The sequence below is a fragment of the Chelonoidis abingdonii genome, chromosome 3 (assembly GCF_003597395.2).
Source record: "Chelonoidis abingdonii isolate Lonesome George chromosome 3, CheloAbing_2.0, whole genome shotgun sequence".
Taxonomy (NCBI): Eukaryota; Metazoa; Chordata; order Testudines; family Testudinidae; genus Chelonoidis; species Chelonoidis abingdonii.
The window spans coordinates 183,185,468-183,213,205 of NC_133771.1; the positions used below are offsets into that span (position 1 = coordinate 183,185,468).

The window sequence follows — 27,738 nt, forward strand, 5'->3', positions numbered from 1 at the left end:
TGGAAATGTGAACACGTTGCTTAGAAAACAAAGCTGGGTGAAATCGTTCTTGGAATAATTGTATGACATGGGGGCTGGGGTAATGAAATGCTATGAGAGTGTCCCAGAGTGTGCCGGCTCTTTAAGGGAGTTGGGCTCAGCCTCACTGTGCCTTGTCTGGTGCCTCCCCAGGTGTTGGGATTTGAGGCAGAGAAACAGGAATCTGCTTAGCTTAGGCCATGTCTACACTATCACTTATGTCGGCACAATTTATGTCACTCGGGGAGTGAAAAAAAACAACAACCCTGAATGACATAAGTTTCGCTGGCATAAGTGGTAGTGTGCACAGTGCTATGTTGGCATCTCCTGCCAACATCGCTGCTGCTGCTCATTGGGCAGGTGGGAGAGCTCTCTCCTGTCGATGTAGAGCAGCTGCATGAGAGATCTTTTAACGGTGCAGCTACATCAGTACAGCTGCTGCTGCTGTAAGGTTTTTAGTACAGACATAGCCTTAGTTGGTGGCACGAGAGCTTTTGGCAGATTTCTAGAGAAAGACCTGTAGAAGATTCACCATCAGAGAGGACTGGGGAAGGGACTTTCCAGCCCAGCCAGATGGAGAGGCCTGTGGGAGCTATCTGGAGTGAGGAATGAGAACAGAAGCCTGACAAGGCTTGGGAAAATGCTGGATAGTAGGTTTGGGGAAATGTCTTGCAAGAGGCTGGTGAATCTGAAATGAGGGAAAGGCATGTTTGATTTAAGCTGATGTTTGAATTCTGACACGTTGATAAACTGGACCTTGAGAAGGGATGTTCTGAGTATCCAAGAAAGGGAAACTGAGGCAGTGATAGGGTCTGATAGCAGATTGTGTAAAACCTGTTGCAAGGATAGGAAAAAGGGAACATCAGAGAATACTGAATGAAATGCCCTAGCTCTGTATAAATAAGTGCTTTCCTACATTACAGATGTCACTGGAAAGGTCAGAAAAGAATATTCAGCAACAATTAAACACTTGGATCAGCAAATTATAGTATTAGCAAATAGTGCCATACGTTAGGCAATTTTCTGAATGACAGTTATGCTTTGCACTAGTTGCTAAAATGAACTACAACCTAGCACGATCTCCAAAAAAAAGTGCAGAATTATATAATCTACTGATTACTAGTCGAAGTGAGTGATTTGAATTGCTAGTAAAGTTTGGGTTTTAAAGTGTCCTTTCACTATGAAAGACTATCCTGTTGCTCTGCCTTTTGCTAGCAGAACCAAGATTTCCTCAAAGAGAATCTGATCTGGACATCACTTCAGAATAAGCAGCGGACAGGTTGGTGAGGTGTGTGAGCAGCCACCTGCCTGGAAGTCAGAGAAAGTGAAGTTGTGCTACTCCAATAAGCTGTGTTACAGAGGAGGAAGAGGTTCAGCCTGGTTAAGAGATGACCAGATTTAGCATGACTGATTTGAAGCTGGGACAGAATCTCTAGTTTCAGTAGAATAAGCTGAAGGTCTATCCCTCAAAATTGAGACAATCTCGGTGGGATGGAAACCATGCATTACTAACTTGTAGCAAAGCACTGACAACGCTGGAATTGCACAAATAATGGTGCATGGGGAAGAAGAGCTCCCAAAACCACATCTGCAATAACTGCCAAGAGAACTGTCAAATACAGAATGCGGGATAGGTCACAGTGTAAATTCTGCTGGAGGTGCTCCAACACTCTGCCGCATATGGCTTCCATCCCACTAAGATTGGCTGGGTTTTGAAGGACAGCTGATTGAACTGCACCAGGAGATTTTTGTCCCAATTTCAGTATAATCCTGTGACAGTTGTCACCACCTACTGTGCTGAACCGCCAATCCACTGTAACATTACTACTGTGCTGCTGTGCTTGAGCTCTTTCTTTGTCAGTAACTGATAAGTACACCCCCAGTGCAATGGTCAAACACAAATATAATTCTAGGAACAGTGCCATATACTTGTTCAGTATCACAGGGCTCTGTTCCTTTAAGTTCCATTCTACACCTTTTCTCTTTGTGCCAGTCATGGTTCTGAGGAAGAAGGGTTTTAGTTAACGTTAATAAACAATTTTTGTATTCAAATGCTACCTGTCCCTTAAGAAATAAGCAGCAGGTAGGTATTTTCCCTTGTATTTTAAAGAGCAAAATGTTTTCTTGTGCTTATAACTAATGGTTCTATAGTTATTTTAGCGTACTGTGTACACTTGATTGATTTTAAAGGAACACTTGCAGGTAGTTTAGGCTCCACACTTAGATTTTGTGCACAGACAAATGTTTTGTAGCGCCAAATCTGTAAAGTGTTGTAATTTTAAAACACAAATTCATTAAAACCAATTTTAAACACTCCCCTGCAATGTCTGAAACCCTGATGTTGTGCTAACTCACGATAGCGCTGTTCTCATTATCCCATTCTTCCAACTGACCCCATTCCATTTGTCTCTTTCATCCACCTATTGCGTGCTCATGTCTTCTTGAACGTACAGCACTAGCACAATAGGATCTTTGACTGAGGATCCTAGCTGCTTTGGTAAGATCATTAATAATGCACAAGAAACAGCAAATGACGTGGACTACAAACCAAAGTTTGTCCAAGCAGAATGCAGCACAAAAACTAAGCACAGCAGAAACTGTGAAAAATCAGTTAATTAAAAAAAAAATCTTTCTGTTCATACAATTGGGGATATTATTAGTAATAAAAGTAACATGATTTTAAAGGAATGTGACTTTTAACTTGATTGTCACTTAAGTAAAGAAACAAGATTTTCAAAAGGAAATTGGGAAACCTTCTGAGTCTTATGTTAACATGAGGGGAAACAGAAACATAGAGGCTGATTCACCTCTCACATAATTTAAGGTTGGTGTAACTGCGTTAATCTCAGCATAGCTATGCTAGATGTAGGGCCTGTTCCTGTAAACACCCACATGCTTAACTTTACATAAATATGATCAGGCCCTTATGCTAGTATAAATGAGATCAGGGCATGTTGGGTTGGTTTATGTGGTATGCTGTGCTGTCCCCTTGAGCAGGAGCAAAAGCACCCTACCCTGCTGCAAAATAGGATACCGATTCCACAGGATACTTAACTATGTCCCTAACTTTGTGCAACTGCTAGCAGCAAATATCTCCAACAGCTGGTGATGGGACACTTGATGGGGAGGGCTCTTGAGTTACTACCAAGAATTCTTTCCTAGGTGTCTGGCTGGTGGGTCTTGCCCACATGTTCAGGGTCTAACTGATTGCTGTATTTAGTGTCGGGAAGGAATTTTCCCCCGGGTTAGAATGGCAGAGAACCCGAAGGGTTCTTTTGCCTTCCTCTGCAGCATGGGGCACAGGGCACTTGAAGGTTTAAACTAGTGTAAATGGTAGATACTCTGAAACTTGAAGTCTTTAAACCATGATTTGAGAACTTCAGTAACTCAGCGGGGGTTATGGGTCTATTATTGGAGTGGGTGGGTGAGGTTTTGTGGCCTGCAATGTGCAGGAGGTCAGACTAGATTTTGATGATCCTTTCTGACCTTAAAGTCTATGAATAGTCCCACAGCCATCAAGGGGACTCCTTGCATGTTTAAAGTTAAGCAGAGACCTATGTACCTTAATGAGGTCAAGGGGTAAAATTTTCAAAAGTGCACTAAATCCATTTGAAAATGGGATTTAAACTCCTAAGTCACTTAGGAGCTTTAAAAATTTCCCCAGGGATAAATTTAGTGTAGTATTTTTAAAATAGCGTGGTTTTTCCCATGTTAAATAGGTCTTGATCCTGCCTATTAGAACTGTGATTCGAGTTCTAGTTCTTTTCTAAAATCATTCTCTGAATGATAAGATTTAGCCTGACTTTGGAAATATTATTTCCTCTTCCTTTTTTAAAATAAAATCGGAAAGTCTTATTTTTATGACATAATTAATCTCATTAGTGAATACAGTAATAGAGTACTTAAATAATTTGTGCAGTTAAACAGGTGAGAGCCAATCTTGTTTGAATAAATGATAGGTATTGAATTTTTAAAACATTCTAGCAATTACATTCTATTTAAAAGGCACATTTTAAGTATTGTTTTTTTTATTTCCATATGACTAATTTGTCACAAATATTTCAAAATCCTATGGCATAATCCAAAGTGTTGATCAAAGGCCATTTTAAAAAAAATCAGATTTGAAGTGTGAGAAGGTCATCTGGCAACTAATGCAGTCTCTGAAAAGCTGAGATAAAAATTAGTATCTAACCAAAGCTGAAGATAGGAAGGCTGAGGTCAAGGATGAGTATGCACAAGCCTTAAGAAGCCACCACTCCCTCCAGCAATCCTCTGCAGTATAGTGTGGGCTTCTATTAGGTGGCTACTGGATATAATTCTTGCTGCTATTGGTGCCATAAATTGTGAGTTTAATACAATGTACAAGTGGCATAAAGGGGCTACAGCAGCTACCACACCTGCTGTGCAGCAATTCCCAGGTTGGGAAGTGGAGTTCACCTCCTAATATGCAAGGTTCAACATATGGAGCCAGATTGTTGAGTTTTATGCCTGGTGTGACAAGGTTCCTCCTATACCTTGGTAGGTCCTGCGCTTATTGGCGGATTTGCTCGCCTCAGAGATTCACCATGTGGGTCAGGAAACAGCTCAGAGACCTTCCCCTCTGGTAGAAGCCACAGTCCAAGTCAATTCCTCCTGTGTCTGATCAGGAGTTGGGAGGTTTGTGGGGAACCCGGGCCTGCCCTCTACTCCTGGTTCCAGCCCAGGGCCCTGTGGATTGCAGCTGTCTATAGTGCCTCCTGTAACAGCTGCATGACAGCTACAACTCCCTGGGCTACTTCCCCATGGCCTTCTCCAAACACCTTCTTTATCCTCACCACAGGACCTTTCTTCTTGTGTCTGATAATGCTTGTACTCCTCAGTCTTCCAGCAATATGCCTTCTCACTCTCAGCTCCTAGTGCCTCTTGCTCCCAGTTCCTCGCATGCATGCTACAAACTGAAGTGAGGTCCTTTTTAACTCAGGTGCCCTGATTAGCCTCCCTGTCCTAATTGATTCTAGCAGTTTCTTCTTGTTCTGGAATTGCCCCTGTTAGCTTACCCAGGGAAAAGGGATCTACTTATTCTGGGACTAATATATCTGCCTTCTAACACTCCCCTGTAGCCATCTGACCTGACCCTGTCACACTGATTAGTCAAAGTCCATGGCGAAATGATGGGAAGCTTAAGTGACTACTTAGGTGCCTTTGAAAATTTTACCTCTCTTTGATACTATATGATTTTTTTTAAAGGTAAGACTTGAAATGAAGTGTTTAAAACTTGCCCAGAACATGAAATATTCTGCAGATAGTGACTGAATGACATCTTTACACTGGAATTATTTATTGGTTTTGTTAGCGCCCTGAATGTGCTAGATTCTGTTCAGACAAAAGAGACCCAGTGCCATCCTTGAAGAGCCTACAGTTTAAAAATAAAGTAATTTACAAACTCGCAATTGGCTGGTGAGCAATGAACTATAACCTGAAGTTTGAACAACTTGTATGTCAAGAATGGGGTGAAGTTCAAAGGTCAGCTGCCTAGAGAAGGTGTAACAAAATGCATAAGGTAAATAAGCTGTGGTGTTTAGGTCGCAAATATGCAAAGTATCCAGAAATGTTGAATTATTGTGACTCGATGGACATATGTGATGTGATGGGTCTTGAGGAGAGGGGTATTGTCTGACTGATCAGTTAAGAAAGTATGTTCATTGCACAAGGGGTATCACAGAAGAAGGTGCAGAACCTTTTGTGTGACAAGCGGAGAAACAGGGAAATGAGACTGGTGGACCAGGGCATCACTGTTGGAGCAGAAGAAGTTAGATGGGCAACTTGGTAAGATAGAAGAGCAGACAAATTAGGAGGGTCAGAGTTGTAAGGGTCCTTTATACATTTCCTCTTTTTGTTTCAAAATTACAAGAGGCTTTGCAAATGGTCCCCTGTGTTTGGCTTCCACCAATATTTGTAGCTATGGTGAAGACTGAATTTGTGTCTGAATCTGGATCAGCCAGTGTCCCTGATACTTATTCCTTAGTAGTCTGTATCTTTAATAAGTCATGGAAGAGTTATCTGAAGGAAGCGATCAGAAGGAGACCCCATCGACCAGAAGGCATGGGATGCATTGTCCTAAGGATGGGGGTTCCTTGATCGCCACTCCCAACAGGAAGAGATGGGTGGTGGTGGTCGGGGTCATCCATCTGCCATTCAGACCGGGAAACTTGAGAAGTGTGCTGTTTGCCTGGAGCTAGAATTCAGGATGTGATGGAGTGTCTGCTGAGACTGATCAAGCCCTCAGACTGCTACCCCTTTCTGCTTCTCCATGTGGGCACCAATGATACTGCCAAGAATGACCTTAAGCGAGTCACTGCAGACTACGTGGCCCTGGAAAGAAGGATAAAGGAGTTTGAGGCCCAAGTCGTGTTCTCCTCCATCCTCCCTGTTGAAGGAAAAGGCCAAGGTAGGGACCATTGAATAGTGGAGGTAAATGCTTGGTTATGTTGGTGGTGTTGGAGAGGGGGCTTTGGATTCTTCGTCCACAGTTTGTTGTTCCAGGAAGAAGGATTGCTAGGAAGATATGGGATCCACCTAACAAAGAGAGGGAAGAGCATCTTTGCATGTAGGTTTGCTAACCTAGTGAGGAGAGCTTTAAACGAGGTTCATCAGGGGATGGTAACTTAAACCCAGAGGTAAGGGGGGAAGTGGGATACCGGGAGGAAACACAAGGTAGGGTGCAACAGGGAGGCCTCCTGATTCATACTGTGAAGGTAGGGCAATTGGCTAGTTATCTTAGTTGCCTGTACACAAATGCAAGAAGCCTGGGAAACAAGCAGGAAGAATTGGAAGTCCTGGCACAGTCAAAGAACTATGATGTGATTGGAATAACAGAGACTTGGTGGGGTAACTCACATGATTAGAGCACTGTCATGTATGGATATAAACTGTTCAGGAAGGACAGGTGGGGGGGAAAAGGTGGAGGAGTTACACCATATGTAAGAGAGCAGTATGATTGCTCAGAGTTCCAGTATGAAACTGGAGTAAAGCCTGCTGAGAATCTTTGGGTTAACTTTAGAGATGAGAGCAACAAGGGTGATGTTGTGGGGGGCATCTGCTATAGACCACCAGACCAGGAGGATGAGGTAGATGAGGCTTTCTTTGGACAAATAACAGAAATTTCCAGATCACAGGCCCTGGTTCTCATGGGGGACTTGAACCACCCTGACGTCTGCTGGGAGAGCAATACAGGAGTGCACAGACAATCCAGGAAGTTTTTGGAGACAGCTGGGAACAACTTCCTGGTGCAAGTGCTGGATGAACCAACTAGGGGCCATGGTCATCTTAACCTGCTGCTCACAAACAGGGAAGAATTGTTAGGGGGAGTAGAAGTGGGTGGTAACCTGGGCAGCAGTGACCATGAGATGGTCGAATTCAGGATCCTGGCAAAAGGAAGAAAGGAGATCAGCAGAATACGAACCCTGGGCTTCAGAAAAGCAAACTTTGACTCCCTCAGGGAACTGATGGGCAGGATCCCCTGGAAGGCTAATATGAGGGGAAAAGAGCCCAGGAGAGCTGGCTGTATTTTAAAGAAGCCTTGTTGAGAGCACAGGAACAAACCATCCCAATGTGCAGAAAGAATAGCAAATATGGCAGGCGATGAGCTTGGCTTAACAGAGAAATCTTTGGTGAGCTTAAACACAAAAAGGAAGTTTACAAGAAGTGGAAACTTGGACAGATGACTAGGGAGGAGAATAAAAATATTGCTTGAGCATGCAGGGGTGTAATCAGGAAAGCCAAAGCACAACTGGAGTTGCAGCTAGCAAGGGATGTGAGAGGTAACGAGAAGGGTTTCTACAGGTATGTTAGTAACAAGAAGAAGGTTAGGGAAAGTGTGGGATGTTTACTGAATGGGGGAGATAAGTGACAGATGATGTGGAGAAAGCTGAAGTACTCAATGCTTTTTTTGCCTCAGTCTTCCCAGACAAGGCCAGCTCCCAGACTACTGCACTGGGCAGCACAGTATGGGGAGGAGGTGAGCAGCCCTCAGTGGTGAAAGAACTGGTTAGCGACGATTTATAAAAGCTGAATGAGCACAAGTCCATGGGTCTGGATCTAATGCATTGAGGGTGCTGAGGGAGTTGGCTGATGTGATTGCAGAACCATTGGCCGTTATCTTTGAAAACATGTGGCGATCAGGGGAGGTTCTGGATGATTGGAAAAAGGCAAATATAGTGCCCATATTTAAAAAGGGAGGAAGAAGAATCCAGGGAACTAAGACCAGTCAGCCTCACCCCAGTTCCTGGAAAAATCATGGAGCACGTCTGTAGATATGGGGGAAGCAGTGGACATGATAGATCTTGACTTTAGCAAAGGTTTTCATACGGTCTCCCACAGTATTCTTGCCAGCAAGTTAAAAAAGTATGGATTGGATGAATGGACTAGAAAGCTGTCTAGATCATCAGGCTCAACTGGTAGTGATCCATGGCTCGATGTCTAGTTGGCATCTGGTATCAAGCGGAGTGCCCCAGGTGTCAGTCCTGGGGCCGGTTTTGTTCAACATCTTCATTAATGATCTGGATGATGGAATGGATTGCACTCTCAGCAAGTTCAAGGGCGACACTAAGATGCGGGGAGAGGTAGATATGCTGGAGTGTAGGGATAGGGTCCAGAGTGATCTAGACAAATTGGAGGACTGGGCCAAAAGAAATCTGATGAGGTTCAACAAGAACAAGTGCAGAGTCCTGCACTTAGGGTGGAAGAATCCCATGCACTGCTACAAGCTGGGGACTGACTGACTAGGTTGCAGTTCTGCAGAGAAGGACCTGGGGATTACAGTGGACGAAAAGCTGGATATGAATCAACAGTGTACCCTTGTTGCCAAGAAGGCTAATGGCATACTGGGCTGCATTAGTAGGAGCATTAACAGCAGATCAAGGGAAGTGATTTGTCTCCTCTCTTTGGCATTGGGAGGCCACATCTGGAGTATTGTGTTCAGTTTGGGGCCTTCCACTACAGAAAGGATGTGGACAAATTGGAGAGAGTCCAGCGGAGGGCAATGAAAATGATTAGGGGGCTGGAGCACATGAATTACGAGGAGAGGCTGAGGGAACTGGGCTTATTTAGTTTGCAGAAGAGAAGAGTGAGGGGGGATTTGATAGCAGCCTTCAACTACATGAAGGGGGGTTCCAAAGAGGATGGAGCTCGGCTGTTCTCAGTGGTGGCAGATGACAGAACAAGAAGCAATGGTCTCAAACTTCAGTGGGGGAGGTCTAAGTTGGATATAAGGAAAAACTATTTGACTAGAAAGGTGGTGAAGCGCTGGATTGGGTTACTTAGGGAGGTGATGGAATCTCCATCCTTAGAGGTTTTTAAGGCCTGGCTTGACAAACATTTGCTGGAATGATTTAGTTGGTGCTGGTCCTGCTTTGAGCAGGGGATTGGACTACATGACCTCCTGAGGTCTCTTCAAACCCTATTCTTCTCTGATGATTACATTTAATAAGTTAATCAATGTTGCCTAATCTGTACTGGTCAGACAAGTTTTAAGATATTACCATTCTTGTGTTCTGCTATTCATTGCTCTCTCTCTTATTTCCAATCACATCACATTTTGGTACAATTTAGGGCATTAATTGCTTGAGCTGAGGGGATGGCATCTTATCTAAAGCTGGTACAAGTCTGTTCTTAAATAAACGGGCCAAGATTTACCTTGCTTAGCTTCAGATAACACACCTTTGTTGATCCACAATCAACCCTGGATTTACATAGGAAAATAATAATACACTGCTCTTATATCTAAGGGACTTATGTGGTTCCCATTATCATGGTATCTGAGCACCTCATAATCTTTAATGTATTTGTCTTCACTATACCGCTGTGGGAAATTGAGTATAGAGAGGCTAAGTGACTTGCCCAAGGTCACACAGGAAGTCTGTGCAGAGCAGGGACTTGCAGCCTGGTCTTCCAAGTTTTAAGCTAGTACTCTAACCGCTAGATCAAGGTTTCTCAGCGTGTGGGTTGGAACCCAAAATTGGGTTGCCAGAATGTTTTGAAAGATCATGTGGCAGATCCTGTGGCTTTTGTCCAATGGGGCTAGCTGGGCTCACCTCCCTGTTCCAGGCACTGCAACCTCTGGGGTCCTGGAGCCACTCAGGTTTACCTCAGCTGTCATGATGACGGGAGTACGGGAAGGCCAAATTTGAGTGAATGGCGCTGTAATCCCATGAGCCGGGTCACAACTCCACTCACACAAATTTGGTCCAATTAGAGGGGCAGAGAGTCAAGCCCACCCAGTCCCACAGCACAGTAGCTACAACAGCTGCCACTGTGGGGTTAGTGCCGGCCAGGACCCAAGCCCCCAGGGGGCAAGGTGTGACTGAAACCACTCCAGTGCCTCTACCCCCAGACTATGTACTCGGTCGTGACAGGCCATAAACATTTGCAAATGGCTCCTCAGCCCAAAAGGGTTGAGAATGACTGCACTAGACCATACATCCTGTCTGAGAGAGGTTGATCCTGCAGAATTGAGGCCATGAGAAGCTTCCAGTTAACTTTGATGGGAGCAGGCTTTTCATCCATAGATCTCAAAGTGCTTTACAATGGAAGTAAGTATCATGTAGCAGTGCATGGCCCTCCCTCCCCGTCAGTTTCAGAGGGAGGCCATGCCCCATCACTCTCGGGTCCCTAGCATGGCAAGGGTTATTGGGGAATTAGCAGTCTCTAAGGTCCTGGCCCTCTAGGCGGGGCTGAGCAACAGGTAGTCTAGGGGTCAGGCCCTCAGGCAGGGCAGAGCACCAAACAGTCTAGGGGCTCAGGCTCCCAGGCAAGGTGGAGCACCAACCGGTCTCGGGGCTCAGCCCTCAGACAGGGTGGAACACCAACTGGTCTCGGGGCTCAGGCCCTCAGGCAGGGCAGAACATCAAACAGACAGGCTGACATAGTGGCTCTGGCAGATGGCAGACGAATGCAGGTCTCTTGGCCTAAGGTGGGGAGGCTGCCACCCCACGGGTGGGATTGGCAGCAGGGGCTAGGGGGACCTGGGCCCACCCTCTGAAAATTGCTACCTACATATTTCAAGCTGGACACCCAAAATTACCAGCTACGATTCATTATATTGGCCTAAGAGTATATCTACACTGCAGATAGACACCCGTGGCTGACCCGTGCCAGCTGAAACAGGTTCACGGGGCTTGGGCTACAGGGCTGTTTCATTGCAGTGTAGACTTCAGGCCTTGGGCTGTAGCCCAAGCTCTGGGACCCTCCTACCTTGCAGAGTCCTCGAGTTCAGCCTCCAACCTGAGCCCGGAAGCCTACGCTGCAATTTAACAGCCCCTTAGCCTGAGCCCGAATCAGGTGGCACAGGCCAGCAATGGGTTTTTAATTGCGGAGTAGACATTCCTTAAATAAGTTGGGAGTAGAACCCAAGTCACTTGAATCCCAGTTCTCTGTTTTAGTCACTAGTTCACTGCCTTCAAATATGGGGTGATGGAATCCTACAATCACATTAGCTTCTGGGAGTTCTGTTATAAGAGTCTAATTCTTCTATTCTCAGCTTACACTAATATAATACCATGGACTATACTGGGGTTACCCCTGGCTTACACCACCAGTGTAAACAGGAGGAGAAATCACTATGCATACATGAAATCACCAGATCATCCCAACGTTAGAGGCTTGTTATGTTTGAGCTGCGACACCAATTATAGCATTAGAGCTTTGTCTGAGTGAAGCAGCTCAGCTGAGTATTGCTTGATTTGTTAGTGTTTTGGCAGGTGCTCTGTCAAGTAGGAAAAGAACATGTTCATGATTATCACCTGAGAATGAAGACAACAGCTGTGTTATCTTCAGTTCTGGATGTGATGCTAGTACATTTGGATATTATTTGTGCACTTTGATTAAACAATGTTTTGTTTTATGTTTTGACTCATCAATATTTCTTAATAACTAGAGATTCCATGAAGTTGGGAAAGAATTAAACTGTTTTTCTTCTTTTGTTAGTGATAATCATGTGCAACACACTTTTTTGTTGTCATCCCCTAACTCACTAATATAGAACAATTAATGCCATTCTCCACCAACTTGTTATGCTTACAGCATACAAGATATATAGGTTAGCAGGGGTTCTCAAACTTCATTGCATTGTGACCACCTTTCGACAATAAAAATTACTACATGACCCTAGGGGACCGAAGTCTGAGCCAGCCTGAGCACCAGGTGGTGGGGGGAACAAAGCTGAAGCCCCAGGGCTTCAGTCCCAGGCAGGGGCGTGTGATCTGAGTCCCAACACCCAGGGCTAAAGCCCTCAGGCTTTGGTCCCGAGTGGTGGTGCTAGGGCTTCAGCTTTGACTCCAGGCCCTAGAAAATCTAAGCTAGCCCAGGCAACGCCGTTAACATGGGGTCCCGACCCACTTTGGGGTCCCGACCCACAGTTTGAGCACCGCTGGAAGGAGGGAATTGAGATTCCTGTAGCAGCTTTAATAATTATTAGCATACTTCATTGTTCAGATTAAACTTCATGAAGAACTGATTTATTATTAATTTCTGTTTCCCAGTGGCATAGTACAAATATACATGTGCTTATTTGTGAGTTGTGTGGCTTGTTGTATAACGTAGGGTGGCTGTACATCATTTTGCAAGGATCCATTTGGGCAATGTCTCTTTTATCTGATCACTACAGGTAAGCTTGATCTTCCCAAATCAGACACATCTATGGAAGTAAAATACAGCATTCGTTTAACAAGCACAGAGCAAGATTTTCCAAGTATTTTAAGTCAAAGGCAGGTCAATTGAGTTATAACTGGCTCTAATTAGTCTGCCTATGAACAGTAAAGTTCTCTGCTTCAGCTGGGTGGCTCTCAAAAAGGGGAGAAATTTTTTCCTGCCCTTTGAAATCATCAAAGAAAATGAGAGAAATAATTTCCAAAGTGATCTTTATGTCAGAAAGCCTTACTTTTCAAGACAAATCAGAGTAAACAAAGGACAAATAGGAAGTGGCTTTTGAAAAGTATGGGCTCAATGCTGGGAGATGTTGAATGTCTCCTGCGAAATGCTGAGCACATTTTTTATGTCCATTTAGTTGAAAGCACTTAGTACCTGACAGGATCAGATCATAAGGTTTGATCTTCGGTGTATAAGTAAATTGCTCTCTGCAGTGATAGTCAGTAAAATGGAATAGTAATGCACAACACTGCTCTGTGTGTGTGTGTGTGAGAGAGAGAGAGTGAGTGTGTGTGCGTGCATACATACAGAGAGAGCATACACAGTACTTGAGTATAGATAAAAGCAACTTGCGTCTGACGAAGTGGGTATTCACCCATGAAAGCTCTGCTCCAATACTTCTGTTAGTTTGTAAGGTGCCACAAAACTCTTTGTTGCTTTTTACAGATCTAGACTAACACGGCTACCCCTCTGATACTTAAAAGCAACTCCATAATTCTAGCATTATTTTCAGAGCATGGCTCTTGCTATCCTTCGACATCACAAGTGCAAGTGTATCATGTGCATAGGGGAAATCCAAATCCATAGTTCAGAAATATTAGTACTGAGCAGGGCAGCAGTGGGTGGATTAATAATGTTCTCCAAAATCTCAGCTGTAATTTAAAAAAAGAACAAAGTGTCCAGCTTTCCTGGCTTCAAGTACAGTTTTAAATATGATAATCGGTACACGTAGCCTTTAAGGCTGGATTCTGCGATGTGTTTAGAGCTTCCTGAGGGGTCCTGAGCAGAGAGCTCAACACATCTTATAGGAGATGCTCAGCATTGCACCCCAAGAGGGGCGTAGAGCTAAATTCTCTGCTGATGTAAATTAGCACAGTTCCATTGAAGTCAATAGGGCTATGTTAATTTACCCCAGCAGAGATTTAGCCTTTTAAGCAATTATGATACACAGAAAAGATTCTCTCTTTAGGCTGTGAATTTTCTAAGCGGTCTTAGGCAACCAGCACCATTAAAGAAACTAGCCTTGAAGTCTAGATGAGGTCACTTATATGAGATTATTGTTAAATAATCATTTTAACTATTTTAATTAGGTAGGCCTAATTTAGATTCTGACTGAAGACTGTTTTTTTTTAAACACAAAAATCAATCACAACCCACGAGTAAAAGCCATCTGGTGCCAGCTCAGTGGACTCAAGCAAAAATAAAATATATTGTTTGAATTGATTCTTCTAAGTTATCTAAGTCCAGCAGAGACACATTCTTTCAATCACTGTACAGTTATTAGGGTCTATGTTAAGTTAGTATATCTTTGTGGTGCTGGAATTATTTTTGGCTGTAAAAAAATAATATCCCTGAAAATGTTTTCCTCCCACACAGAGAGCAGAAAGTGACCTGTTCTAGTTCTATGTTTTAATGCCTTGTACTATCACATTTTAGATGTTCTTCTCATTGTTCTAGTAACAACTGCCATCTAAAAAGGAGACATCAGAGCATCAAGTGAAATAATCAGAAATATTATAGGATGCCCCTTGATGACAAGAAAAATGATTCTGTTGAAATGACATCTAACTTCTGCCTTTGCTTTGCTCTGCCATTTGGGAGCTCCTTTACATGGTCATCTCTTTACTACATTCAGATGCCACCATGATGGGTGTGTTGACGATGTAGGTAGAGCAAGGTCTTTGGGGCAGGGAATGCACGTTTGTACAGTGCCTCACATAGGGACAGACTGTGATACACTTAGTCATCCTGAGTATTGCCTTGCCCCATAGGCACTCCTGTTGACTTCTTGGAACTATTCGTGGTATAAGGATATCACAATCTGGCCCATAATTAGGTTCAGATCTTTGTAAAGGCCTCTGAGTACTAGCTCTAGACATATATTAATCTCTCCTCTATCACTGAACTATGTTTTAATACTCCAATTAGATAGATCTACCAGTGTTTTGAGTGCAGTCATAGCTGGAATAACTTGTGCTGAGACAGATATAATCTGGCTTCAATGTTGGTCATTTGTAAAGGGAAAATCCACCCACTTCCTTCAGAGTAGAACTCAGAAGTATCACAAAAGCGAGGCATCCTCCGTAAGCATGACTAAAATGAGAAATGTACATATCCCATTCCAATTTTTCATAATTTAGCACTTTTGTGATGAGCAAATGGTTACAGTTTTTGTCATTGGTGCAGAGCAGCATGCTGAAACAAAACTCCATCTAAAATGTGCAGTGGGTTTTCAGTATTTTGTGGTGTGCATGTTGGACAAATGAGGCACGGCTCACCTGCTTTTTTGGCTGCAGTATGACACCTATGCTTTGCCATAGTAAATTAGCAGTGTATGAAAGGTCTTGGCCCTACTGAAAATACCTGAGTCATAGGGGATTTGGTAAATGAACACCTTTCCTGGGATTTGTATATTTGTTTCCAGTGGCTCAAGTCAAACTCACAGTTTCATAGCACAGACTATCTTCCAGCAGATGACTTATAAAAAATAAACTGGAAAGAATTTTAAAAGGAACTGCATTTTATTATAAAGAAATCCTTGTCTCATGCTTCTGTGCTCCAAGTTTCATCAAACAGGTCCTTCTGGCTTCCTTTCCTCACTCTTTCCAAGAAGAGACAATCCTGTTTTCTGGTTACCTTTCAGAGTTGTTTTTAGGTGCAAGGTCAGCTGACCTCTAGTTGAATATTATAGCTCCACTGTCTTCCCTGTGTTCCAGCAACAGAGGTATTCCTTTTATCCACTATTCCACCTCCAGTGTCCCACAGCACCCACCTACTATCTCAGTTAGGGTCCACAAGCATTAAGAAGACTTGGGGTATGTCTAGACTACCCGCTGTATCGGTGGGTAGCGATCGATTTATCGGGGATCGATATATCGCGTCTCATCTAGACGTGATATATCGATGCCTGAATGCGCTCCCGTTGACTCTGGAACTTGACCAGCGCGAACGGCGGTAGCGGAGTCGACAGGAGGAGCCGCAGACATTGATCCCGTGCCGTGAGGATGAGAGATAAATCGATCTAAGATACTTCGACTTCAGCTACGCTATTCACATAGCTGAAGTTGCATATCTTAGATCGATTCGTCCCCCACCCCCCAGTGTAGACCAGCCTTTGGTGTTTTGGGACACCTGTCTATAATCTGTGTAGGTGCTGGCATCTTGTGGAGGACGAGGGGGAACCGCATCCAATGTAGAAAATGAGGAGGGAAGGGTTGCTTGCAAAGGGTTCCCCTGTTAAGGTCCAGAAGGCTTGTTTCCCATCACACAATATTATAATACAGCTAGAATAAATATACCTGAGCCCAGCAAAAACACAGGAGTGTGATGCAGTTCTGGGACGTATAGCACGTGGCAACCTCCAGTCTAATGCATATTATTGCAGTCATAGACGGCATCATGAGCTGTGGAATTCAGTGTTTGGAATCACCCTAATTATTTAACGTAGAGAACAATAATGGGGAACTGGAGTGCTGCTGTTCTGGTACAGTCTATTCAAGCCTTGTGTAGCCTAGACCTACGGCACTGTGAAAACTCTAATAACTAGAGCCCTGCAGATCTGTGGATCTCTGCTTCATATCCGTGGATCATGTTTGCGGATTGCAGATCAGATGCGGATACAAATTTTGTATCAACCTAGGGTTCTGCTAATAACGTATTGCCATAGGAAGCCTTTCCAATACATGCTATTGGCTCCTATTTATGATATGTGACATCACTGCCAAATTCGTATGGAGATTATCCATTGTGGAACAATTTTTCAGATTACATATTGAGTCTCTGGACTTTTAGTATAAAGATAAATGTGCTTCAGATAATGTTGTTCCCTGATAGGAACATTATCGGTGTAATTTCAGGTAAGAAAATTACTAGGAGCCCTGCTGTGTTTTTTGAAGCCAGAACCAGGCACCATTAATAGAAAATGGTAAAATCTAGCCCCTTATGTGTGAGGTTCAGTATTAGCTGAATAGCAATCATGTGTTTCTGAACTACAGAACCCTCTTACAGTTGCAATGATCAACATCTGTGAAAGGTCTCAATCTGGTTGCAATTTGCTACCGTTATATAGAGTAGGGAAGTGTGTGAAAGTTTTGCTTTAAATCGTTTGCATCAAAAGTTATGAAGACTAGAAGGTGGTAACAATACTTCTTCTGTATAGTACAATATCAGCCATTAGGAAAAAATGTTACCCTTTGCATCCCTGAGTGGAAGGGAGGAAAAAGAAGTGTGTTCTCACCTTTCAGACTCATTACATGTGCTGAAATCCATGTGGCTCTGTGGAGTCTTGAAGGCTGGGGTGGGGGTAGGGAGGCTTGAACTTCTGTGAAGAGGGCAAAGCCAACTTACTCCCAAATGGTCCGTTGGAAACTCAGTAAATTGAAACTTGAAGAGTTTGCTGTTTCTTTGGCAGTAATGACCGTTAGGGAACAATTTAGCCCATGATATTGACCTCACATTTGTTAATGGATAATGTCTGAAATTCTACAATATCACCTTAGAGAAATGCATGTCTCTCATATGCCTTTGTACTTTCTTTTATAATATTTGTGGGAAAATGTGTCATAACAGCACATATTTTCATACATCCATCTAGCTTTTGGATATTAGTATGCCTACAGCATGATTCAGGAACATGGTTAAAACACAGTTCACTCCCAGTTATACCGCAGAACTGAACTATGCCATGGGACTACCATGTTATGACTGTGTCCTTCCATGTGGTAGGATTTACACAATGAATAGTTAACTTGTGGAACTCAAAGCCACTGGATATCACTGAGACCCAGAGCTTAGCTGGATTACAAAAATTATGTAGATAGTATGTTACATTAGTTATCCTGTATTTTTTATATACTATAAACATTCATGCTTTAGAACATAAGCCAGCCATGAACTGACAGGAGATAGGAAGACTTCTGAATTGGAGAAGTTCTTTCTTAATAGTCCACTAGGGGGTTTCTTGCATCTTCCTCTGAAATATCTGTTACTGGACACTGCATACTTCACTAGATAGACCACTGTCTGATCTAGTATGGCAATTTCTGTGTTCAGTTTCAGGCTGATAAAGAATACTGTTATAAATAACTATTGGTAAAATACTGGTAATTTAAAAAATGTACAAACATGTTTATTTACAACACTAGCTGGTGTGTATGGACATTGATAGCTTTGATTAATCACTGCTGTGGCTTAAAGGAAGACACTGTGTTTTTCCATTCTTCTATGGTATTTTTATTTTTGGCAATCATCGCTCCCTTACACTCATAATTCAGTCTGGATTTATTTAATTTTTTTTCCTGGCTCTTGTAGTGAATTGAACAGCCTAATTATTTATATTTCTATTGTAATATTTAAATCACCTTTCCACAGAAAATAACTAGGAGATTATGTTAGAAAAATCTTTCTCTTTGCCCCCAGAAAAATCAGTTTTTCTGCAGAATAAACCACAAGCACTCAGTCTGAGTGCAGACAGCCACAGGATGTTAGAAGTTCTGTACCATTTTTGTAATGGTTTAATCTGTAATGTAAAAGAATGGTTAAAAATACATCCCAGTATTATTTTGAAAATTCATAACATATTCTGCCCAGACCAGGAAGTGAGGTGGTGTCCTTCTAAAGCTTGGTATACAGAAAAGGGTATTTCTGACGCATGACCTTCAGCAAACCGGAATTCCTCTATTCAAAATCTCATCCTTAACATGAACTTCACTGCTGCGATTCATCCTTTCACAGCTGTGTGAAAAGCAACATACCACAGAAAAAAATAGGAGAGGTTTTAATCGTTTTCAGTAGCGCTCCACTCCCATTTAGGCACCTAAATTACTGGCCAGTTTGTCAAAATCTCATCTCTTTGATGGCCATAAGTATCACAAGAGAAGATACTGGGTGTTTGAACTCTTCAAAACCTGGCTTGAATTTTGTGTGTGGAGTAGTTGAAAATCCACCTCAGAGCTTTTTTGAAAATCTGACCCCACAGGCACATGATTTTTAATACTGCCACATTCATCCTGAATATTTTGTCATTCTTTCTGGACCCAGTTGAAGCCAGTGGCAAAACTCCTATTAACTATAAAGGAAGCAGGTTTGAGAATAATATTGGTATATTTTTATGATCATAATGGGCAACATACTGTCTTCAGTTCACTGTGCAGAGGCTGAAGTAGAGTGGAGATCACCTCTTTTTTGAGAGGGAGCATCTGGCAGTGTTCTCTGTTAGGGTGCTGGATATTTGGAGCTCACTAGTCCAGGTGTTTGTAACAGCCCAACTTTGTTAGCCTTCAGGGCACACTGCAACACCCACTTCTCCCATTTCTGGAGATGGGTGTTGAGCAGGTGTGGGTGGAGGTAGGGCTGGGATTTTGTGAAGAGGTTGATTAATTTTTATTTGTCGCTAGACTATTTGATTTGATTTGGAAGAACGTTTGTTTAGTAGCGGACATTTAAAAGCTTGCTAAGGGCACCCAGAGCATTGAATGGTGCTCTTTTATTATGGCAAAAATCCAAATAAATGATAGCATTGTAAATCAAACTACCTAGGCACCATATTGCAGATGCCAACTATATATGCCCTGTATTTCTGTGTCTGCAGGATAGTTTTATTTTCTCAAAGCAAATACAACATTCATTTGTTTTTGTACACGTGGAGCTCAAATGAACTTGGTGTCACAAAAATGAGGGTCCTTACTGAGACTGAATTAAGAGCCATCATCTATGTTTGGCAGATCTCCCATTAATGCCAATGGTAGCTGCTCACGTGAATGAAGGGTAGCATAAGGCTCCTAATGCCTTATGTCTATGATACAAAAAGGAAACAACAGCATGAAGCAGTTCACAAGGATAAAGCAAGGTTCGAGATTAGGGACCCGTTTCTCCACTTACTCATAGACCAGTGCAAAGTGGCAGGAAGTCAACTGAAGTCAAAAAAGTTGAATGGATGTAAAAGTTGAATAGATGTGCATTAGAGAAGAAATGGACCCAGGATGGCAAATAATTTTATTTATTTATTTATTTATTTATTTGGTGCTTAAAAGAACACTAAGACCTGGTCTACACTGGGTGGGAGGGGAATAGGGATCGATCTAAGTTACGCAAATTCAGCTACGTGAATAACGTAACTGAAGTCGACATACTTAGATCTACTTACCACAGTGTCTTCATTTTGGTAAGTCGACTGATGCTTCCTCGTTGACTCTGCCTGTGCCTCTCGCTCTGGTGGAGTACTGGAGTCGATGGGAAAGCACTCAGCGGTCGATTGAAGACATGATAAATTAACCCGTGCTGGATCAGTTGCTCTGGAGGTAAGTGTAGACATGCTCTAAGTGATGCTGTAATTCAATATTGTACCTTGATTATGCTGTTAATTTATTTCTCACTACCTGTTTTGTCAAGACTGTATTTTTAAAAACTGCTTAAAGATGAATCTGTCATACCAGTAAACAAGTTGAATAAGTTTAGGTTTGTAATATATCTGCATCACAAGGCACTAACAGTTGTATGCCAAACTTTAAAAAGCATCTATTATATGACTATGCAGAGAGCATTGTGGCTTAATTACAGAACTGTATCTTGAATTCTTCCAACAGGGCAATTTATTTAGAGCTTATGCCTTGCCATTTATTACTGTAACTAACTACAAATCAGCCTTTGTTGGGTATGTGTGTTGTCTAAGTGCTGCATGTGCCTTTCCTGGAATTTGCAGAGCTATTCTATTTGACACTAGTTGACACGCCTTATTTGTACTTTGCTAATAGAGATATATAAATATTTTATTTCTGAATTACAAGAGTTGAAAAGTACTTTATTAAGAACAGTCACAGGTGATGTAGAGCCCAGTCCTGTCAGTTGCTGAGGGCTATCAGTTCCTATTAGTTCAGCATCTGATTTCACATAAATCTGTAAATCTGATGTTATGTATCCAATCCATGTGTGAATCAGGAAGGGGTAAAACCTTTTACTGGGCAGAAAGGAGGAAGCAAATCTTTAAACACTACTTGAGCAGCCAGACCTGGAGAGAAGAGCTGGTAACTGTGGCGTGTTAGGCTTCTGGGAGGTGGAACTGACAGCTGTGCCTCCTAAATTGGGGAAGGCATAAAAAGGAAGCAGAGGCTCCCAAAGGGAGCAACACTTCACTCGCATTTCCTAAGAAGGGACAGGAGCTGCACTCTAATTGTCTCCTGAAACAGGCCCAGGGAGGGGACAGGAGGAGCTTGAGAACTGTTTGCCTGGCTTATAGTGGGAAGCATTATACCAATGCCCAGAGATTGTAACCACAATACAACCTGTGTTATCCACCTGGACTCTTGGCTGCAGGAAGCAGCACTTTATCATCTGTGGGCATTTGAGCTAAATCAAGGAAGCTGTTCTGCATTTGATTTATTTCACTGGGATGTGTGTCTAAAGGTTGGCTATAAGGACTGTTATTTGGTTAGGAATGAAATTCACCCCAGCCCTCTTTGTTGTTTGGAGGTGTGTGGGGGGCAGGCGGGCTCTCAAATATAGGAAGAGGCATGGCTGGTGGTCCTCCATTATCTGTAAGGGTAGCTGAGGGCTCTGAGTTCTTCATCACCAGGACATGTGGGCTGGCCAATAATATTATATATTCTGTTTATGCTACATGGGAATGAGGTTTGGTTTTGTGTACGTATTTTCTCCTTCATCCCCTCTCATTCTGGATAATAAATTATTACATTGAAGAATTAAACAAAATTCTTTCATGGTTCAAGTTCAAACCTCAGTGTAAGTAAAGCATGTGCCTGGAGAGCAACCACAGGATAGTTTGGGCTGGCTCCTCTCACCTGTATTCTCCTGGGGGAATTCTGTGCCCCTTTGCAAGCACAGAATTAATGCCCCCCAAATAGTTGATTCTGACGAGGAGGTGAAGAGAAGCTTTCAGGGTCACACTGCAGTTACAGCTTTTGCCCACCAGGGGCTGATGCGGTGCTAGAAGAGAGGGAAGCTGGCTCATGGGCCAGAGCAGCCATCTACAGAGAGGAAGGAGCAGTGCCCTGCCCGTAGGCCACGTGAGGAGGCACAGGATATCGGAGGGATGGACAGAGCAGGGCACACGGGACTGCTGGGGTAGGGGGGGTCACACAAACTGTGGTTCAGAAGGACTAGTGGGGAGGACAGACGGGGGTGGGGGCACAGCAGGTAGTGGGGTGAGAATATTGAGCCAGAGACTGAATGGGAGTAGGGGTTCAGGGCCACATGGGGACAGAAGGCAGGGGGTGTGCAGGGCCATATGGGGACAGGGAGGAGGGGAGGTGCAAGGTCACATGGGGACATATGCAGATAGCTTAGCTGAATGGGAGAGGCCAGGGGTCAGCCAGGATCTGCATGGGGGCAACTCCCCTAATCCCTCTTCTCCACTAAAAACCCTCTTCCATACTTCTCCCACCCACGCCCAACTACACTTCAGGTTGACTTCCAAGCTCCTGCCCAGCAATTACTTCTCTGTGCCTCAGCTCCTCCATTACCTCTGACTCCCGCAAGACTTTTCATTGCTTCTGAGTGTTACAGGAAATACCTCTGTGTATTGTAGTTTAAATTATTACTCAAAGTTCTGTATTAATATATCTAGTAAGGAACCTATTTGTCGAAAACATTTTCTGAATCTTTTGTGTTATCTGTATTGTTACAGACGTACTGGTTGACAAGTATTTTGAAATAAATTACCAAAATAATTGAAACTGGCGTGATTATATTGTGTCATTTTGATAAATAAAATATGCAGACTATTGGCAGAATTTTAAAATATTGAGTGTAGAATTTTTAATTTTGGGGCTCAGAATTTTAATTTTTGACCCAGAATTCCCACAGGAGTAATAAAACTGCTACTCTTCAGGTCCTCCATAGCTGGAGGCATGGAGAATAAAATGGCTAGGACTGACATCTGAGTTTTAGCATGCATGCCCTGGCCTTTGTATTGCACATATGACTGACTGCCAGCAGAAATAATTTGTGGAGTAAGGAGGAGGTGTGGGGGAGATTGGATGGGAATGGGCAGAATACAGACTATGTTGCTTTTGAAGAATTGTTGTGTGCTTATGTCTGTACTTGATAATGCATAGGGCCTGAATTTTGCCCCATGTGTATTCAACTTAATATGGCATAAAATGAAGTGAGTGAGTGACTTTCCCACTCAACACAAAGCTGCAACATAATATGCTACTCTGAAAAAATAGGCCAAAAGCTAATAACTTATATTTTATTTCACATCTTGTCAGTGCAGCTGAGTGAAAAGCAGTTAATCCTGCCTACTGGTGGAAGATGAGAAATTAGCATGCCTGTAATAAAAGGCACTACTAAAGATGGGGTTAAAAGTTACAGTAGCTTGCAAGGAGCGGAAAGCAAATCCAGCCAGAGCTCTTCAGCAGAGAAGGCTAGAACTTACAGCTGCCAAACAGGCGAAACTTCCACAGAATGCACCAGGATTTGTGTCTTTATAAGGGCTTCAGGAACTCTCGGTGGAAGTCTTGCCGAGATAGGGGATTCCAAATCTGTCCCATAGGAAACTACAGAGAGGAAGCATAGGGGTGCTGCAGTCAGAAATACACTCTTTACAAATCATTAAGTGCAATAAAGAAACTGCATACGTGTGTATCTGTCACCAGAAAGATTAAAATAACATTGCCTTAGAATCTGGGCATCGCAGGGAATCAGGGTCACAAGGAGTTGGCCTGACTGTGGATAGGTGCAGGAATGAGGGAAAAGGCCATTTCAGGACATGTAGTATGTAGAGTTGCCTGAAATTGTTGGGAGTTTGAATATGAAGTACAAAGAGACTAGCATTTTGTACCTCCTCCATGCTAGCTTCAGTATATATTCTGTACTAAAGGCCTCTTTAAAAGCGATTCCTTCTTTTCCCAATGAGAGAATTAGCTTGTGCATGTCCTGAAAATTTTTAGGACATACCTTCTGATTTTTCTAATTAATTTTGATTAAGTTGTCTAGGGTTTGACGGTCTTTAGTATTTTTGTTCGAAATACTCCTAAAATAACTTTCCAACGGCCATCTGGAGAATTGCACCATCATTTCTCCTGTTCACTTTTCCCAAGAAGTTTAAGACGTTTGAAGAACAAATAACATAAAGAATCTGTATGTTCACTTGTCTATTCTGTGGCATTTAAGAATTTGAATTTAATTAAAGAATAATAAAAATAACTACTGTGGTACTTAACATATTTGTAATCTCTAAATCTAGGTCTCGCTTGACTTATCTATATACTGAGCCAGAGATATTATAGGCATTGATTCAAAGTTTAGGAAACGCATGTACACAAAAGAAAACATACCTAACACTACGCTGGTTGGTTTTTTTCACTAGAGTAATAGGTGATATGCTATCTATATTTTAGAGAGACACTACTTATGTATCCATATGCCAGATTGCTCAGCCATTTGGCGAGTTGCCATGATATGAGAAATGTTATGCATCAGGCACTTTTGACTGGCTTACCCTCAGCTCTGCCCATTATTCCATTTCTGCCAGGAACTACTTCTAACATTCAAACCTCTGCATAGCTTTAAACATTGAAATTCCTGAATTTCCAGTGGGATTGCACTTGCAAAGTCCCAAGAGACTGAATTTTAAAGGGTTGACATTTTTATGTAAGGAAAATTAAAATTTAGAACTTCTAAAAGTGTCATAAAATAATTAGCTATAACTTATAAACTGATTATAATGTAAACATTTCTAAAATAGATTTTCTGTAACTTATGTGATACATACAGAATACAAGATAGGATGGGGTGACATAACATTTTATTGGCACTTAAGATGACCATTTCAGCTCACCTGTGGATTCACCCCTTGTAAGTAATGTAGCCACCCCAAATTGATGCCAATAAAACATTTATACTATCTTGTACCATCATGTGATCTGTGTTCCTCATACAGTAAAGTACTTAAGCATATGCTTAAAATGAAGCATATGCTTAAATGCTTCGCTAAATAGAGATGGACTGCTGCATTAGATCTGTATGCACACTTGTTACGTAAATGTTACGTAAATGTTATATAAATTTACATTATATACATACATATACACACTTGTGCAGATGATGTGAGACAGCTTATTGCCCACACGTATTAGAAAAATCTTGTCAAGTATCAGAGGGGTAGCCATGTTAGTCTGGATCTGTAAAAGCAGCAAGGAGTCCTGTGGCACCTTATAGACTAACAGACATATTGGAGCATGAGCTTTCGTCTGTGAATACCCCTTCGTCGGATGCACGTGACATGCATGTGACATGCATCCGATGAAGTGGGTATTCACCTACAAAAGGTCATGCTCCAATACGTCTGTTAGTCTATAAGGTGCCACAGGACTCTTTGCTGCTTTTAGAAAAATCTTGTGTTCTCTGCATGTTTAATTTAAACCTTGGGATTAAAGGCTTTGAAATGGTTGTATGGGATCTTTTACTGTATAGACTATTGAAAGGTAGTTATTACTGCATTTAGTTGTTCATCTCAACCTAAAGTGAAATATCCCTTGCCATAATTCCGTAATAAAATAGCTTTGGCAACTCTAATTCTAATGCTTAATGTGTTGGAAGTGATCGCATTTGCAGATCAAACACTTTTGAACTGATTAAGTCATACACTTTAATTAGCATCACCTGGCATATAGAACTCTTTGGTTATGTGCTTCGGCAGCAGTGGACAGAACTAGCATTTGTCAGTACCTTTGGTCAGGAGCTCCCAGTTAACTGACTTTACGAACATCAGTTCTGTTCTCAATCGTCATTGACACAGATGGTCTGAGTCACAGGCATGATGCCACCAGGCTGTATAGCTGATGACAAGCTTGTATGCTTTAGTTATGTGTAATCCCAGAAGGTCAAGAAATCTTGCCAGCATAAGGGCGTTGTAGATTGCTTGAGTGGTATCACTTGAGCTTCATCTAGAACTATGTTGGGATCCCTTTATTATCGAGTTCATCTAGAGATTTATAACTACCTCATTGTACAGTTAGCATATTTCTGAGTCACTATGCCTAACGGTAAGAACTGCTGGCTGGATGCTAACCCTCACACAGGGCTGGTTCAGACAAATCTGAGACCCCTGCATATCTTGTTGATTGGGTCATCCTATCTCTTGCTGCAAGGCCCAAGATCCCCTATAGAATTTTCCCTTGTTCACCTGTCCCAAATGGCTGGTGGCAAGAAAAAGAGAAAATAGTGCTGATTACCCATGACTTTGTCAACACATAGCAGCTTATAGACCACATCAGATGGCACTGAACATGAACAGTTAGCATGTCATATGTATACCTTGCCCTTTATTTGGTGGGATTCCAGGAGTTTGGGGCTTCTGGGCCTGCAGGTTTGATAGCACTGGGCAAAGAACTGAAAACCTGGTGGGAAAGTGTTTGCCAATTGCTGTCATAGCTGACAAGCAAAATAGATTGGAAAGGGATGGTGAGGTAAAGATATGCTGTATCACCCAGGGCACTCTGGTGAAAAAAAGAATAATAATGATAGTGAGAAAAGGTGTTTCTGATTTGATAGTGAGGAAAGGGTAATTGATTTGGTGGATGGAGGAATGGAATGGACATAATATACCTGGATTTCAACAAGGCTTTTGACAGAGTCCCACATGACATTATGATAAGTAAGCTGGAGAGATGTGGGCTCGGCAGAACTACCAAATAAGTGGATACAGTACTGGTTAAACAACCGCAAACAAAGAGTAACTATTAATGGAATGAGGTCGGATTGGAGGGAGGTTTCAAGTGGGGTTCCACAGGGATTTGTTCTGGGTCTGGTGGTTTTTAATATCGTTATTAATGACCTGAATGTAGTTATAGAGAGCACACTGATCAAGTTTGCAGATGACACAAAGCTGTGGGGGTTGTTGTGAATACTCTGAGGATAGAGCTAAAATTCTGAGGGATCTTGATAAATTAGAGAACTGGGATATAGACAACAAAATGAAATTCAACAAAGACAAATATAAAGTGGAACACGTAGGGAAGAAAAACCAACTCCTCAAATACAGAATGTGGGAAAACTGGCTTGGCAGCAGCAGTGCTGAGAAGGATCTGGGAGTTATGGTGGATCACAACCTCAACATGAGTTAACAAGAAGCTGTTGCAAAAAAAGCAAATGCAATTTTAGGTTGCATTAACAAAGGCATAGCATGCAAGTCACAGGAGGTATAGCACTGCTCTACTTGGTGCTGGTTAGCCCTCAACTGGAGTATTGTGTCCAATTTTGGTTACCAATATATAGAAAGGATGTAGAGAAACTGGAAAGGATCCAGAGGTGAGCGGGGTCTTAGTGAACAAAGGGCTACATGCCAATCAACAGTGTAACACTGTTGCAAAAACAAAACAAAACAACAACTTCACTCTGGGACATATTAGCAGGAGTGTTGTAAGCAAGATACAAGAAGTAATTCTGCTGCTCTACTCTGTGTTGATTAGGCCTTAACTGAAGTATTGTGTCCAGTCCTGCGTGCCACATTTCAGGAAAGATGTGGACAAATTGTAGAAAGCCCAGAGAAGAGCAACAAAAATGATTAAAGGTCTAGAAAACATGAGCTATGAGGGAAGATTGAAAAAATTGGTTTTTTTTTAGTTTGGAAAAGAGAAGACTGAGGGAGGACATGATAACAGTTTTCAAGTTCATAAAAGGTTGTTACAAGGAGGAGGGAGAAAAATTGTTCTTCTTAACCTCTGAGGATAGGACAAGAAGCAATGGACTTAAATTACAGAAAGGGAAGTTTGGGTTGGACATTAGGAAAAACTTCCTAACTATCAGGGTGGTTAAGCACTGAAATAAATTGCCTAGGGAGGTTGTGGAATCTCTACCACT

At 42.4% G+C, this 27,738-nt stretch overlaps 1 protein-coding gene across 2 annotated transcripts in view; it reads left to right on the plus strand.

The window, feature by feature from the left end:
• PRKCE (protein kinase C epsilon) overlaps positions 1-27,738 on the plus strand; it is a 560,544-nt gene that overhangs the window by 12,918 nt on the left and 519,888 nt on the right. The gene's annotated exons all lie outside the window — the stretch shown is intronic.